At 35.9% G+C, this 14,763-nt stretch overlaps 1 pseudogene; it reads left to right on the top strand.

Annotated features, from left to right (window-relative positions):
• The first annotated feature begins 11,865 nt into the window (after positions 1-11,865).
• LOC111400453 lies at positions 11,866-14,191 on the top strand (annotated as a pseudogene).
• Positions 14,192-14,763: the final 572 nt, after the last annotated feature.

Genomic DNA, 14,763 nt, shown 5'->3' on the forward strand with positions numbered 1-14,763 from the left:
TTTTATGTCGCCAAATTATTAATTCTTACCTTGTGTTAATTTTCTATTGTTTTTATTTAGGGACCCATTTTGAAGCAATTGGAAAAGAAAATGATCAATTGGCCATTAAAGAGAAATTTGTGAACTAAATCTCGCGTGATAAAAGTTGGAGGATAAATTGAAATTAATTTGGGCCTCAACTTGGACTCCCGTTAAAAAGAAAATCAATTGGCCAGCTTAAATTTTACTTGGGCTAAAATTAGTTGCAACTTGTAAAATTTAGGGCAATTAAAATGGAAAAAGGGGTGGCAATTGATGGAGATATATATATACATACGGGTAGACATGCACACGGTACGGCTGAATTGATAAAGTTGGCAGCAGATGCTGGGAATTAATTGTTGGGTTGCAAACTGCCGAAAACATCTCACGCATAGGAAAGAGAAAAGGTGGCTGGAATTAAAAATATATACACACAATTGGTGGCTGTTTGCTGGGAAATTCTCACGCACAGGAAGAACAAACAATCGGTGGATGTTTTGTTGAAGTAAGAAAATATAGACTGACACATGCACAGAAACAGAAATCTGAAAATTGCATAATTAGTGGCTACTAGAAATAAAGAAACTGGGTGCTACCTTATAAATGCAGAGAGACACGCAGATTGGAAAGGGGAAAATTGGAGAAATTACACAAAGTCGGCGGCTGCAAAATAAATTTGAGGAATATTCACGTTTGGTCGATTTTTGGTGATTTTTTTTCACTTCTCTTTGTTTAATTTTAACATTATGCTCGGCTAGATTATTTTGTGCCAGGATTTGCGATGAACCTTATATTATGAACCCTTAATCCTGAATTTTATTTATTTGACGTTAAAACATATTTTTAATTATTGAATGATTGGCATGGATTTTATTTTCTCCACAATTAGATGCGCAATAGTTGTATGAGATTTGTGGCTTGTTTTACCCTTGAGAGATGGAAAATTAGTTAGACATTATGTTAATTGTCGTAAAGTCCGATAGAGGATAGAAATATACCGCTATGCTCCACGTGATCTTTAAGTATTTATAAAACTTTAATACATTTTTATATGTTTGCATTCGTCATAGAAATATAGTCAGATCGCATGTGAAAATAGGTTTAATTCTACTCGAGAGAGATTGTTAAACAAATTAGGAATATTGGTCTTCATAATTGAATCGTGTTGTCAATTTTATAAAATTCGGATTAAAGGGGATTGATATAAGGGGATTCGGGATCCTAGTACGTATTTCGTTATCATATTTTTATAAAATTTGCATTTAACTATAATCACGCATTTAGTTTAATTAATTTAAGCTTTATATTTATAAGTAGGTTATTAAATTATAATTTAGTTAGCGAAAATATCAAGAATTTCTATTGTTTCGGTTAAGGCGAAGATAATTTAAATCTAAACTAATACAATCTCTGTGGGATGATACTTGGACTCAAAAGGTCCACTTTATTACTTGAACGCGACCCGTGCACTTGCGGTGTAGGATTTTAGCGAACAAGTTTTTGGCGCCGTTGCCGGGGGATTGTATTTTAGTTTAATTTTATTTATCTTGGCACTAATTCGAACTTTTCTTTTATTTATTTATTTATTATTATTTTATTTTATTTTATTCTATTATTATTTTTTATATATTTATTTTATTATTTTTTTACGATTATTTTAGCACTTTTATTTTCTCTTACATTTTATGCGAAATTCGAGGGACGTTGAACTAATACCAACTGATCCAGAAATCGAACGTACTTTTCACCATAGGCAAAAAGAAGCAAGAGAAATAAAGCAATAAGAGATGGCCAACGGACAGAATAATCCAATTATTCAAGTGAATGAATAAGCAATGGTTAATGAAGGAAACATGCTAGTTGGGGACTTTATGACTCCACAAATTATTCAAAGCCAATCTAGCATCGTTTATCCTCCGTTTGGACAACCAAACTTTCAGCTGATGGCCAATGTCATTCATTTATTCCAAAATGGACATCAATTTTATGGCAGGTATGATGAAAATCCACATACACATGTCTCCTGATTTTTAGAGATGTGTCAACACTTTAAATATCAAGGAATTTCAGATGATGTAATCAAATTGAGATTATTTCCACATACTCTACGGGATAGAGCGCTTGAATGGTTAGATTCACAGCCTATTGCTAGTATCACCACTTGGAATGACTTGGCTAAAAAATTTTGCACCAAATTCTTCCCACCGGCTAAGATTGCGAAGTTGAAGCATGACATATCCATATTTCGACAGGGAGAAATCGAATCCTTTGACAAAGCTTGGAATAGATTCAAGAACATGCTTCGGAAGTGCCCTCATCATGGCATCAGCAAAGGGCTTCAGGTCTAATATTTTATGTAGGTCTACTTCCATCTTATAAAAGCATGGTGGACTCATCATCCAATGGCTCCCTTTCCACAAAGACAGTTGATGAATCTTTGGAATTGTTTGAGAGAGTGGCTATTACCACAGCCATGTGAGCCTTTGAGCGTGTTGTTCACAAGAAAGTATCGAGAATTTATGAGGTGGATACGTATACAGCGTTGTCTGCAAAAATTGACTCTTTGGTTCATAAGGTAGAGAGCATGTCACAGTTAGCCAATGCAGTACAGGCTAAAAGAACAAGTTGTGAAGAATGTGGGGCGGATCACAGTTCAGTAAATTGTCCAATTCGTATACAAGGTACGAAACACGTTGACTTCATACAAGGGGGTCAATGCCAACAAAATAATCGATATTCTGACACCTACAACCCTAGTTGGAGGAAGCACCTGAATTTTTCTTGGAGCAATCAGAATTCCACTGCATCACATGGTTCTCAGTTTCAACAAGCAGAGAAGAGAACTTCATTGGAAGAGATGTTTGGTAAATTCATGGAAAAGACAGATCAGTACATGGATGCAAATAACCAATTTATGAGGAAAACTGAGACAACTCTCCAGAATCAAAGTGCTGCAATTAAAAACTTGGAGACTCAAATGGGACAGATGGCACAAGCTATATCAGGCAGAGCACCAGGTACATTGCCAAGCAATACAGAGGTTAATCCCAAAGAACACGTCAAAGCAATTATTACTAGAAGTGGGGTTCAATTACCTGAGTTCCATGTTAAGAGGCCAATTGCAAATAAGGAAAAAGAACCCTCTACTAATGAAGAGCATGCAGAACAGACTGAACAAACAACCGATACATCTACCAAAGAGAGTTCAAATACATCGCAAGTTAAGGCAACTGCTCCTATTAAACCATATGAGTTGCCAATTCCATTTCCTCAGAGCCTGTAAAAACACAAGTTAGACAAGTAGTATACAAAATTCCTTGAGGTCTTCAAAAAGCTTCACATCAACATCCCTTTCGCGGATGCTCTTGTTCAGATGCCTAGTTACGCCAAATTCTTGAAAGATATTTTAGCTAACAAATGCAAGCTAGATGAACATGAGACTGTAATGTTAACAAAGGAAAGTAGCGCGAGAATACAAAAGAAGCTACCTCCCAAATTAAAAGATCCAGGGAGCTTTACTGTACTTTGCACTATAGGCGATTATTATTTTGATAAAGCTTTATGTGATCTAGGTGCAAGTATTAATTTGATGCCATTATCTATTTTTAGGAAATTGGGCTTGGGGGAGGCTAAAGCAACTACAATGACTTTACAGCTAGCTGATCGGTCTATCATATACCCAAGAGGAATTATTGAGGATATCTTGGTGAAAGTGGACAAATTCATCTTCCCAGCTGATTTTCTCATTCTTGACATGGAGAAGGATAGGGATATTCCACTTATTTTGGGTCGACCATTTTTAGCTATCGGTAGAGCCCTTAGTGATGTGCAAAAAGGTCAACTGATTTTGAGACTTGGTGAAGAACATGTCACATTTAATGTGTTCAAGGCCATAAGATATCCAACAGAGTTAGATAGTTGCTTCCAGATCGATGTGATTGATAATGCAGTAAATGATACGTTCCAGTTGCATAATCCACCAGATCCATGTGAGGCATGCATTGTACACTCTCAATCTACTCAATCTGATTCTAATGAGATTGAAACATGTGCAAGAAATCTTGAAACTAATCCTCCATATAGGCCCAAACCACACTTTGAGGAATTAGGCACTGGTCCTACAAAGCCTTTGTCATCAATTCAGAGGCCCCTTGAGTTAGAGCTCAAGCAGTCGCCATCTCACATTTGTTATGCCTACCTGGGAAAATCTTCCACATTTCCTGTTATTATTTCAAAATCCATTAGTAAGTTTGAAGAAGAGAGATTGCTAAGAGTACTCAAAGAAAATAAAACAGTTATTGGATGGTCTATTGCCAACATCAGAGGAATCAGCCCTACAATCTGCATGCATAACATTCTCATGGAGGATAATTTTAGACCAAGTATAGACAACCAGAGGAGAATCAATCCAAATACGAAAGATGTAGTCAGAGCAGAAGTTTTAAAGCTTTTGGATGCAGGGATCATCTATCCTATCTCAGACAGTGCATGGATTAGTCCTGTTCAGGTTGTGCCGAAAAAGGAAGGTATTACAGCAGTGGAAAATGAGAAGAATGAATTGATTCCCACCAGAACTGTTACGGGATGGAGGGTATGCATTGATTATCGCAAACTCAACACTGCTACTCGAACGGATCACTTTTCCCTCCCATTTATTGATCAGATGTGGAAAGGTTAGCTAGTCACTCTCATTATTGTTTTCTAAATGGATACTCCGGTTATAATCTGATTTTGATAGCGCTCGAGGATCAAGAGAAGACTACGTTTACTTGTCCTTACGGCACCTTTACTTATCCTAGGATGCCATTTGGTCTATGTAATGCTCCCACCACATTTCAGCGTTGCATGATGGTCATCTTCTCTGATATGGTGGAAAGATTCATAGAGGTCTTTATGGATGATTTCTCAGTTTTTGGTTCTTCATTTGATGAATGTCTTGAACACTTAAACTTGGTCTTGCAGCGGTGTAAGGAAACAAATTTGGTACTAAACTGGGAAAAGTGTCACTTCATGGTACAAGAGGATATCGTGTTGGGACATCGAATTTCAGCTAAAGGGATTGAAGTGGACAAGGTAAAGATTCAAGTTATTGAGAAATTACCACCACCAACCTCAGTCAAGGGTGTTCATAGTTTCCTTGGTCATGCTGGATTTTATGACTCTTCATCAAAGACTTCTCTAAGATCACTAAACCATTATGCAATCTGCTAGTCAAGGATGTCCCTTTCAACTTCTCTGAAGAATGTCTATTGTCTTTCAACACTTTAAAGGAGAAGTTAATTTTAGCACCAATAATTGTTGCACCAGATTGGAGTTTGCCCTTTGAACTAATGTGTGATACAAGTGACTATGCAGTGGGAGCAGTATTGGGACAGGGACGAGATAAAATTTTTCACGTGATCTATTATGCAAGCAAGACATTGAATGATGCACAGCTGAACTATGCCACCACTGAGAAGGAACTTTTAGCTATAGTCTACGCCTTTGATAAATTTCGATCTTATCTTGTTGGATCAAAAGTAATAGTTTATACAGATCATGCAGCTTTAAAGTATCTGATGACAAAGAAAGATGCAAAACCAAGACTAATCAGATGGGTATTACTTCTGCAAGAATTTGATTTAGAGATAAGAGATAAGAAGGGAAGTGAAAGCTTAGCAGCTGATCACCTATCTCGACTTGAGCATGGAGAACAGGAAAAGTCAGTGGACATAAATGAGATCTTTCCAGATGAAAAGATTTTTAATGTAGAGGATGTACCTTGGTATGCTAATAGAGTGAATTATCTGGCCAAATCTATAATTCCTCCAGACTATTCAAGTCATCAAAAGACGAAATTCTTTTCTGACTTGAAGTATTATTTTTGGGAGGACCCTATTCTTTACAGGCGGGGTCCAGATCAAATTATTAGGCGGTATATTCCTAGAGAAGAGATCCGTCAGATACTCAAGCAGTGTCATTCATCTACCTATGCTGGACACTTTGGCGCATCAAAGACTGCCGCTAAAATTCTACAGTCTGGTTTCTACTGGCCATTGATATTTCGAGATACATTTGAATTTGTGAAGAGGTGTGATAGATGTCAGTGCACGGGAAATATTTCAGGAAAGAATGAGATGCCTCTGAATAGCATTTTAGAGGTAGAGCTCTTTGATGTGTGGGGGATCGACTTTATGGGGCCATTTCTCTCATCATTCTCGAATTAGTAGATACTTATCGCTGTCGATTATGTTTCTAAGTGGGTGGAAGCAGTAGCATTGCCAACCAACGATGCGAAGGTTGTAATTGGGTTCCTAAAGAAGGATATTTTCACCCATTATGGCACACCTCGAGCTATCATAAATGATGGGGGCAAACACTTTTGCAATCGTCAGTTTGAGTCTTTGCTGGCTAAATATGGCGTCCGACATCGTATAGCTACCCCTTATCACCCTCAAACCAGCGGTCAAGTTGAAATCTTCAATCGAGAATTAAAGCGGATACTGGAGGTAACAGTGAGTTCTTCAAGAAAAGATTGGTCTAAGAAACTTGATGATGCTTTGTAGGCTTACAGAATGAATTTCAAAACACCTATAGGCATGTCTCCTTATCGTTTGATTTTTGGGAAAGCGTGTTATTTTCCAGTTGAATTGGAGCACCGAGTTTATTAGATAGTCAAGAACTTGAACTTGAACTTTAATTTAAAGGCCGACGGTGAAAAGAGATTACTTCAGTTGAACGAAATGGATGAGTTTCGATTGGAAGCCTATGAGAACGCAAAACTCTACAAGGAGCACACAAAAAAGTGGCATGACATGCACATTCAAAGAAGGAAGTTTGAGGTTGGGCAACAAGTCTTGCTATACAATTCTAGACTCAAACTTTTTCCTGGTAAATTGAGGTCTAGGTGGTCAGGGCCATACACCATAGTCAAGGTGTTTCTTTATGGGACAGTTGAAATAACTCATGAAAGTAAAGGGACCATTAAGGTTAATGGACAACGGTTGAAACCATATTGGAATGGTGAATTTTCGAAAGAAAAATCTACCATTCAACTCGCAACACAGGAATGAATGAACAAAAAGTCGAGCTTTAGACTATAAATCGAGCGCTTAATGGGAGGCAACCCATTCTTCTATCTCTTTTTGCTATTTTAATTAACCATTGCATTACATATAGTTTTAGGGACTGCATTAATTTAGAAACTCATGCATTTAAATGGGTAGTGTTGGATACATTTTAAGTGGTACTTTCAGACTTGCATCAGTAACTTAGGCATATTTATTTATTAAGTTCATTTTATTTTGACATGGTTATCTAGGTTCATCGTTAACATCTTAGCGTTCTATTGAGCTTACATTGATATGATATGCATCTTTAAGATAGTACCTAAATCTCAATCTTTATTGGTATGAATTTATTGCAAATATTTAACTTTTGTATGCTATCACTAATATTCATTTTAAATACTTGAAACGGAGAATTAAAGCCTCCCAACAAAGAAAAGCAACAACTGTCGTGATGTCTACCAATTGGAACAACCTGATCATTCATCGCATCCACATTTATCCCGGGGAGTTTCTGATCCTTACCCTTTACTTTGTTTAGTTTTGCTTCTACATTGGGGACAATGTAGTATTTTAGTTTGGGGGTGGGTAAGTATTAGGATACTTGATACATACTTTTCAACTGCTAATCGAGTCCGTATAACTGTTAAAAAAAATAATAATAATAAAAATTGTCTGACTTGGGAGTTATCGGCTAAAGCTCGCTACAGGAGTCATTTAGAAAACTTAATGAAGAGAAGTTTTGCACAGGATATGTCAAAAAAAAAATGATGAAGAAAAATTGAGATATAAATTATCAAAAGTGAGATGTGCCTATTAATGACTTTGAGATTTGAATTCTAGAGATTGGCGATGTGGTTATGAGAAAGACTTACTATCTCTCCTTCTAGGTTCTCAAGTATTTAATTTTGAACACTTGTGCGGAAAAATGCATCATAATGATTTTTAGGAACCCTTTATCCCGGCGTTAATTGAAAGGGTTTAAGTTAAAAAGTCTAAAACGGGCACTGATCATCATACATTTTTTTAACTTCTTTTCGTAGCCTCTATGACCCAAGTGATTAAGCCTGTAAGGGTCTTTAAAACCTGGTACCTTAAAGTCATCTGACTTGGGAGTCATCGGCCTAAAACTCGCTATGGGGGTCATCTAGAGAGCTTATTGGAAAGAAGCTTTGCACATAAGAAAAAATAAAAAATAAAAATAAATAAACAGTTGGATTCTCATACCAAAAGAAAAGGTAACACATCTTCTACTTATCTTCGTAGCCTTTTTGACTCGGGTTATTAAGCCTACAAGGGTATCTAAAAATCTGATGCCCTAGAGTTGTCTGACTTGGGAGTCATCGGCCTAAAGCTCGCTACAGGGTCATTTAGAAAGCTTAATGAAGAGAAGTCTTGCACAGGACATGTCAAAAAAAAAAATGATGAAGAAAAATTGAGATATAAATTATCAAAAATGAGATGTGCCTATTAATGAATTTGAGATTTGAATTCTAGAGATTGGCGGTGTGGTTATGAGAAAGACTTACTATCTCTCCTTCTAGGTTTTCAAGTATTTAATTCTGAACACTAGTGCGAAAAAATGCATCATAATGATTTTTAAGAACCACTTATTTACTAGAAATACCTTAGGATTGGAGAGAAAAGTATAAGGAGTGATTATTACACGAGAGGTGTAAGGAAAAATGACCACAAGAGGGTTGAGACTATGAATAAATGAACAACACTTGATTGGTTGTATTCTAATATAAGTGTTAGTTCAATGTTGGCTAATCTCTCACGCACACACACACTAAATCGAGCATCGGATAAGCAAAATTTTTATTTTTTTTTATTTTTTGATGTTGTTTGGATCTTTCTAAAATATTTCTTAAATTCGAACCTGAGGCATATGGTAAGTAGTTCAATGTTGAGTCTTTTATTTATAATTTGTTAGGTTAGAAATGTGTTATACCTAAGTTTTATTTTGTTTTGTTCGAGAACGAACAAATATTTTAGTTTGGGGGTGTTTGATAAGTGCATTTTGTGCACTTATTCGGACTACATAACTAGGTTTTTATGTCGCCAAATTATTAATTCTTACCTAACTTGTGTTAATTTTCTTTTGTTTTTAGTTAGGGACCCGTTTTGAAGCAATTGGAAGAGAAAATGATCAATTGGCCATAAAAGAGAAATTTGTGGACTAAATCTCACGTGATAAAAGTTGGAGGATAAATTGCAATTAATTTGTGCCTCAACTTGGACTCCCGTTAAAAAGAAAATCAATTGGCCAGCTTAAATTTTACTTGGGCTAAAATTAGTTGCAACTTGTAAAATTTAGGGCAATTAAAAACGAGAAAGGGGTGGCAATTGATGGAGATATATATATATATATACACACACATATGGGCAGACACGCACACGATACGGCTGAATCGATAAAGTTGGCAGCAGCTGTTGGGAATTAATTGTTGGGTTGCAAACTACCAGAAACATCTCACGCATAGGAAAGAGAAAAGGTGGCTGGAATTAAATATATATACACACAATTGGTAGCTGTTTGCTGGGAAATTCTCACGCACAGGAAGAACAAACAATTGGTAGCTGTTTTGTTGGAGGAAGAAAATATAGACAGGCACATGCACAGAAATAGAAATCTGAAAATTGCATAATTAGTGGCTGCTGGAAATAAAGAAAGTGGGTGCTACCTTATAAATGCAGAGAGACACGCAGATTGGAAACGAGAAAAATTGGAGAAATTACACAACGTCGGCGGCTGCAAAGTAAATTTGAGGAATATTCACGTTTGGTTTATTTTTGGTGATATTTTTCCACTTCTCTTTGTTTAATTTTAACATTATGCTCGGCTAGATTATTTTGTGCTAGGATTTACGATGAACCTTATATTATGAACCTTTAATCTTGAATTTTATTTATTTAACGTTAAAACATATTTTTAATTATTGAATGATTGGCATAGATTTTATTTTCTCTACAATTAGATGTGCAATAGTTGTATGAGATTTGTGGCTTGTTTTACCCTCGAAAGATGGAAAATAAGTTAGACATTATGTTAATTGTCGTAAAATCCGATAGAGGATAGAAATATACCGCTATGCTCTACGTGATCTTCAAGTATTCATAAAACTTTAATGCATTTTTATATGTTTGCATTTGTCATAGAAATATAGTCTGATCGCATGTGAAAATATGTTTAATTCTACTCGAGAGAGATTATTAAACAAATTAGGAATATTGGTCTTCATAATTGAATCGTGCTGTTAATTTTATAAAATTCGGATCAAAGAGGATTGATATAACGAGATTCGGGATCCTAGTACGCATTTCGTTATCATATTTTTATAAAATTTGCATTTAATTGTAATTACACATTTAATTTAGTTAATTTAGGCTTTATATTTATAAGTAGGTTATTAAATTATAATTTAGTTAGCGAAATTATCAAGAATTTCTATTGTTTTGGTTAAGGCGAAAATAATTTAAATCTAAACTAATACAATCTCCGTGGGACGATACTTGGACTCAAAAGGTCCACTTTATTAGTTGAACACGACCTGTGCACTTGCGGTGTAGGATTTTAACGAACACAAAGCTCACTTGGTAGCCAAAGGTTATACCCAACAAGAAGGGATGAATTTCATTGAAACCTTTTCCCCATTTGCTAAACTAGGAACTGTTACAGTCTTGCTAGCCATTGTAGCTATTCAAAATTGATCACTAGTTCAGTTGGATGTAAATAGCGCTTTTCTTAATGGGGATCTATTTGAAGAAATATACATGGACCTCCCTTTGGGTTACTCTATACAGCCTCGAGCTGGGAATCGAGGGGAGAAACTTACGTGTAAACTCCATAAATCTATCTATGGCCTTAAATAGGCATCTTGGCAATGGTTCTCGAAGTTTTCACAGGCCTTTATTCTTTATGGGTTTCAACAATCAAAATCTGACTAGTCTTTATTCACAAAAAGGTCTGGTACTTCTTTCATTGCACTGCTAGTCTACGTTGATGACATTGTTATCACTGGACCAGGTTTTCATGAGATTGAGTCCCTGAAGTCATTCGTCCATGATCAATTCAAGCTTAAGGATCTTGGCTTGGAAATATCCAGGTCCCAAAGAGACATTTTTCTTTCTCAGAGACATTACACTCTTCAGCTCCTTGAAGATACTGGTTTTCTTGCTTGCAAACTAGCTAAATTACCTATGGATCCTAAGTCTCGCCTTAGTTCATATGAGGGAGATCTCATTGAAGATGTCTTTATACTGTAGGCTTATTGGACGGTTATTGTACTTAACCGTCTCTCGCCCTGACAGCACCTTTCCAGTCCATAAACTGAGTCAGTTTGTTGCTGCGCCTCGAAAGCCTTACCTTGATGCCGTCCATCATCTCTTGAGGTATCTTAAGGCAACCCCTGGTCAGGGAATATTTTTGTTGCCTCCTCCTCCTTTCAACTACGAGCATTTGCAGATACTGATTGGGGCTCATGCCTTGACTCCAGAAAGTCCATTACAGGTTTGTGTATCTTCCTTGGTGATTCATTGATATCTTGGAAGGCAAAAAGGTAGACTACTTTGTCTAGATCCTCTGCAGAAGCAAAGTATCGTGCTCTTGCATCCACAACCAGTGAGCTGGTTTGGATTCATCAGCTACTACTTGATTTCTAGATTTCTCTCACCACACTGGCGTTGATCTTTTGTGATAACCGGGCTGCAATTCATATTGCCAATAATCCCACCTTCCATGAGCTATCTAAGCACATCGAGATCGATTGCCACTTCATTTAGGATAAGATCACAGATGGATTTATCAAGCTCCTACCCGTACGCACTCAACAACAGTTAGTTGACATATTCACAAAGCCTCTTCCAGCTTCTCTCTTTTTCCCTCTATTGTCCAAGATGGCTATTCTTAATCTGCATAGTCCATCTTGAGGAGGAATATTGACACCATAGCTAGTTTTAATACAGTTGGTACAGCTTTTGGTTAGCTTGTAATACAGTTGGCATAGCTTTTAGTTTGCTATTTATAAGTCTCGTTGATGTACATACAATTCATTGACTTGAAGGAGAAATTAATTCTCTTTCCCAATATGATCTTTGCAGTGATTTTACACCCACTGCTAAGTAGTTATGGAAGCCTTCAATTGGGATTTTGGAGCTTGGAATACTTGATGCTCGTGGTCTATTGCCGATGACATCCAAGGGCAATGCAAAAGGGTCTACTGATGCTTATTGTGCTGCGAAGTATGGGAAGGAATGGGTTCAAACACTGACTATTATTGATAGCTTTGATCCCAAGTGGAACGAGCAATACATATGGAAAGTATACGATCTTTGTACAGTCTTGACCATTGGTGTGTTTGACAATCAGATTATCGTATTGGAAAAGTATAAATGTGTTTCTACGTTGTAGAGTAACAATGTGTACATGAATTTGTATCCTCTGATGGTGTTGTTAAGAACTAGATTAAAGAAGACGGGAGATATTGAATTGGCAGTTCGGTTTTCATGTCCTTCGTTGTTGCCCGATATGTGGGGGATATACGGGCAGCCCTTGTTACCACGAATGCATTATCTCTATCCACTTGGTGTGGCTCAACATGAAGCATTGCGTGGCGCAGCTACTAAAATGGTGGCTGCATGGTTGGCTAGGTCGGAGCCACCATTAGGGCCGGAGGTGATTAGATACATGTTAGACACAGACTCGCATACTTGGAGTATGTAGAAAAGTAAGGCTAATTGTTTTCGGATAGTGGCTGTGCTTTCTTGCGCAGTTAAGTTGGCAAAATGGTTGAATCATAGACAAAGGTGGAGGAATCCAGTTACAACCATACTAGTCCATGTTCTATACTTGGTTCTAGTATGGTACCCGGATTTGATTGTCCCAACATGATTCTTATACGTGGTTCTAATAGGTGTTTGGTATTATTGATTCAAGCCTAAAATACCTGCAGGCATGGATGTCAAAATATCTCAAGCTAAAACAGTCGATCCAGATGAACTTGACAAGGAAATTGATACAATGCCAAGTTCAAGACCACCTGAAATTATTCGTGTTCGTTACGACAGATTGAGAATATTAGCAGCAAGAGTTTAAATAGTTTTGGGAGATTTTGCAACACAAGGTAAAAGAGTCCAGGCCGTGGTCAGCTGGAGGGACCCTAGGGCCACAAAATTTTTCGTCGGAGTATGCTTCACAATCACGGAGGTTTTGTATGCTGTGCCACCCAAAATGGTTTGCGGTGGCACTCAGATTCTACTTCCTTCACCACCCGATGTTTAGGGCATCTACAATGGTTGCACCATTGCAACATTTTGCACCACAACTTTGCACCAAATAATGGTGCAAAGTGAATAGTGTTGCACCATATTTGGTGCAACACTATTCATTACACCATTTTTTGCACCAAATGGTGCAATGTCCATTTTGCCCTTATTTTTCATTTTTCAAGATAATAGTAAGGGTATTTGTGTCATTTTCGTCCTATAACGATAATAATAATGATAATAATTAATTACACTATTAATTATATTATTAAAGTTTATTATTTTTAATAATATAATCAATAATAATTAACGCAATTGTTAATTTAACGTAAAGTTTAATTCGTAAAGTCTACGTTTAAAGTTTAATTTAAAGTAAAATTTATATTATTAAAGTTTATTATTTTTGTAAATTTAACGTAATTATTTATCATAAATTAATAATATAATCAATTATTTTTGTCAATTTAACATAATATATAAAACACGTAAATAATTTAGCAATCAATATATTTGTTAATTTAACGAAGTTATGATATAGTAATTTATATAGTTATAAAATAAATAAATAAATTTTTAAATAAATATATTGTCAAAAATCAAAAGAATGAATAAAATAATAAATCACTGTTCATTTGATGTAAGTTTTAGTGTAATGGTTGGAGAAAAATTTTGGTTTGATGTAAGATTTGGTAAAAAATTTAGTGCAAAATGGTACAAAATTTGGTGCAGGGTTGGAGATGGCCTTAACGACCCCATGCCCCCTGCTAGCTTGAATTTTTTTAGAAGGCTTCCTAGTTTGTCTGATAGGTTACTGTAGTGTAGGCCCAAATTTAGACAACATTTTTTGACATTGTGGAATCTCGGTAGTGAAATGATTTGAGGTGTGAAAAACTTGAACCTATTTTTTTTTTCCAGAAAAGGGTTTTGAATATTAATAATAATAAAAAAAAGTGAAAAGGGCAACGAAAATTAGGGCCTTTTTGCATTTAGGTTCATTGATACGAACTGTTGAAATAAGGAAAATGGAGACTGGAGAGGGAAAAGTTGGACATGAGTGAAAGAAAAATAAAAAATTACAGAATTCATGATGTGATTTTGTCCTCTTTAAGGCAATAAGATTGCCTAAAATTGATTTTTAATCATATTTCCTTTGCTATATGAACAGTTTTTCATTATATGAATCCGAGTTTTTTGATATTTAATTGATAAGTTGGTTATTTGGAAGTTGAATAAAAAAATAAAGACGAAAAGAAGTTCTATCATGAATAAAATTTGAGCATAGCTGATAGATTGTACACTTTCATTAGAATCCCAAAGATCAACATTTTAGGTACATAAATTCCCTCTATCATTAATGTATATAGGAACAGTTTTAGACGCAAAATCATATGCCAATTATTGTACTTTAGATAAATATTTGGACTAACAG

This window comes from Olea europaea, chromosome 10 (assembly GCF_002742605.1).
Source record: "Olea europaea var. sylvestris chromosome 10, O_europaea_v1, whole genome shotgun sequence".
In the NCBI taxonomy this organism is placed as follows: domain Eukaryota; kingdom Viridiplantae; phylum Streptophyta; class Magnoliopsida; order Lamiales; family Oleaceae; genus Olea; species Olea europaea.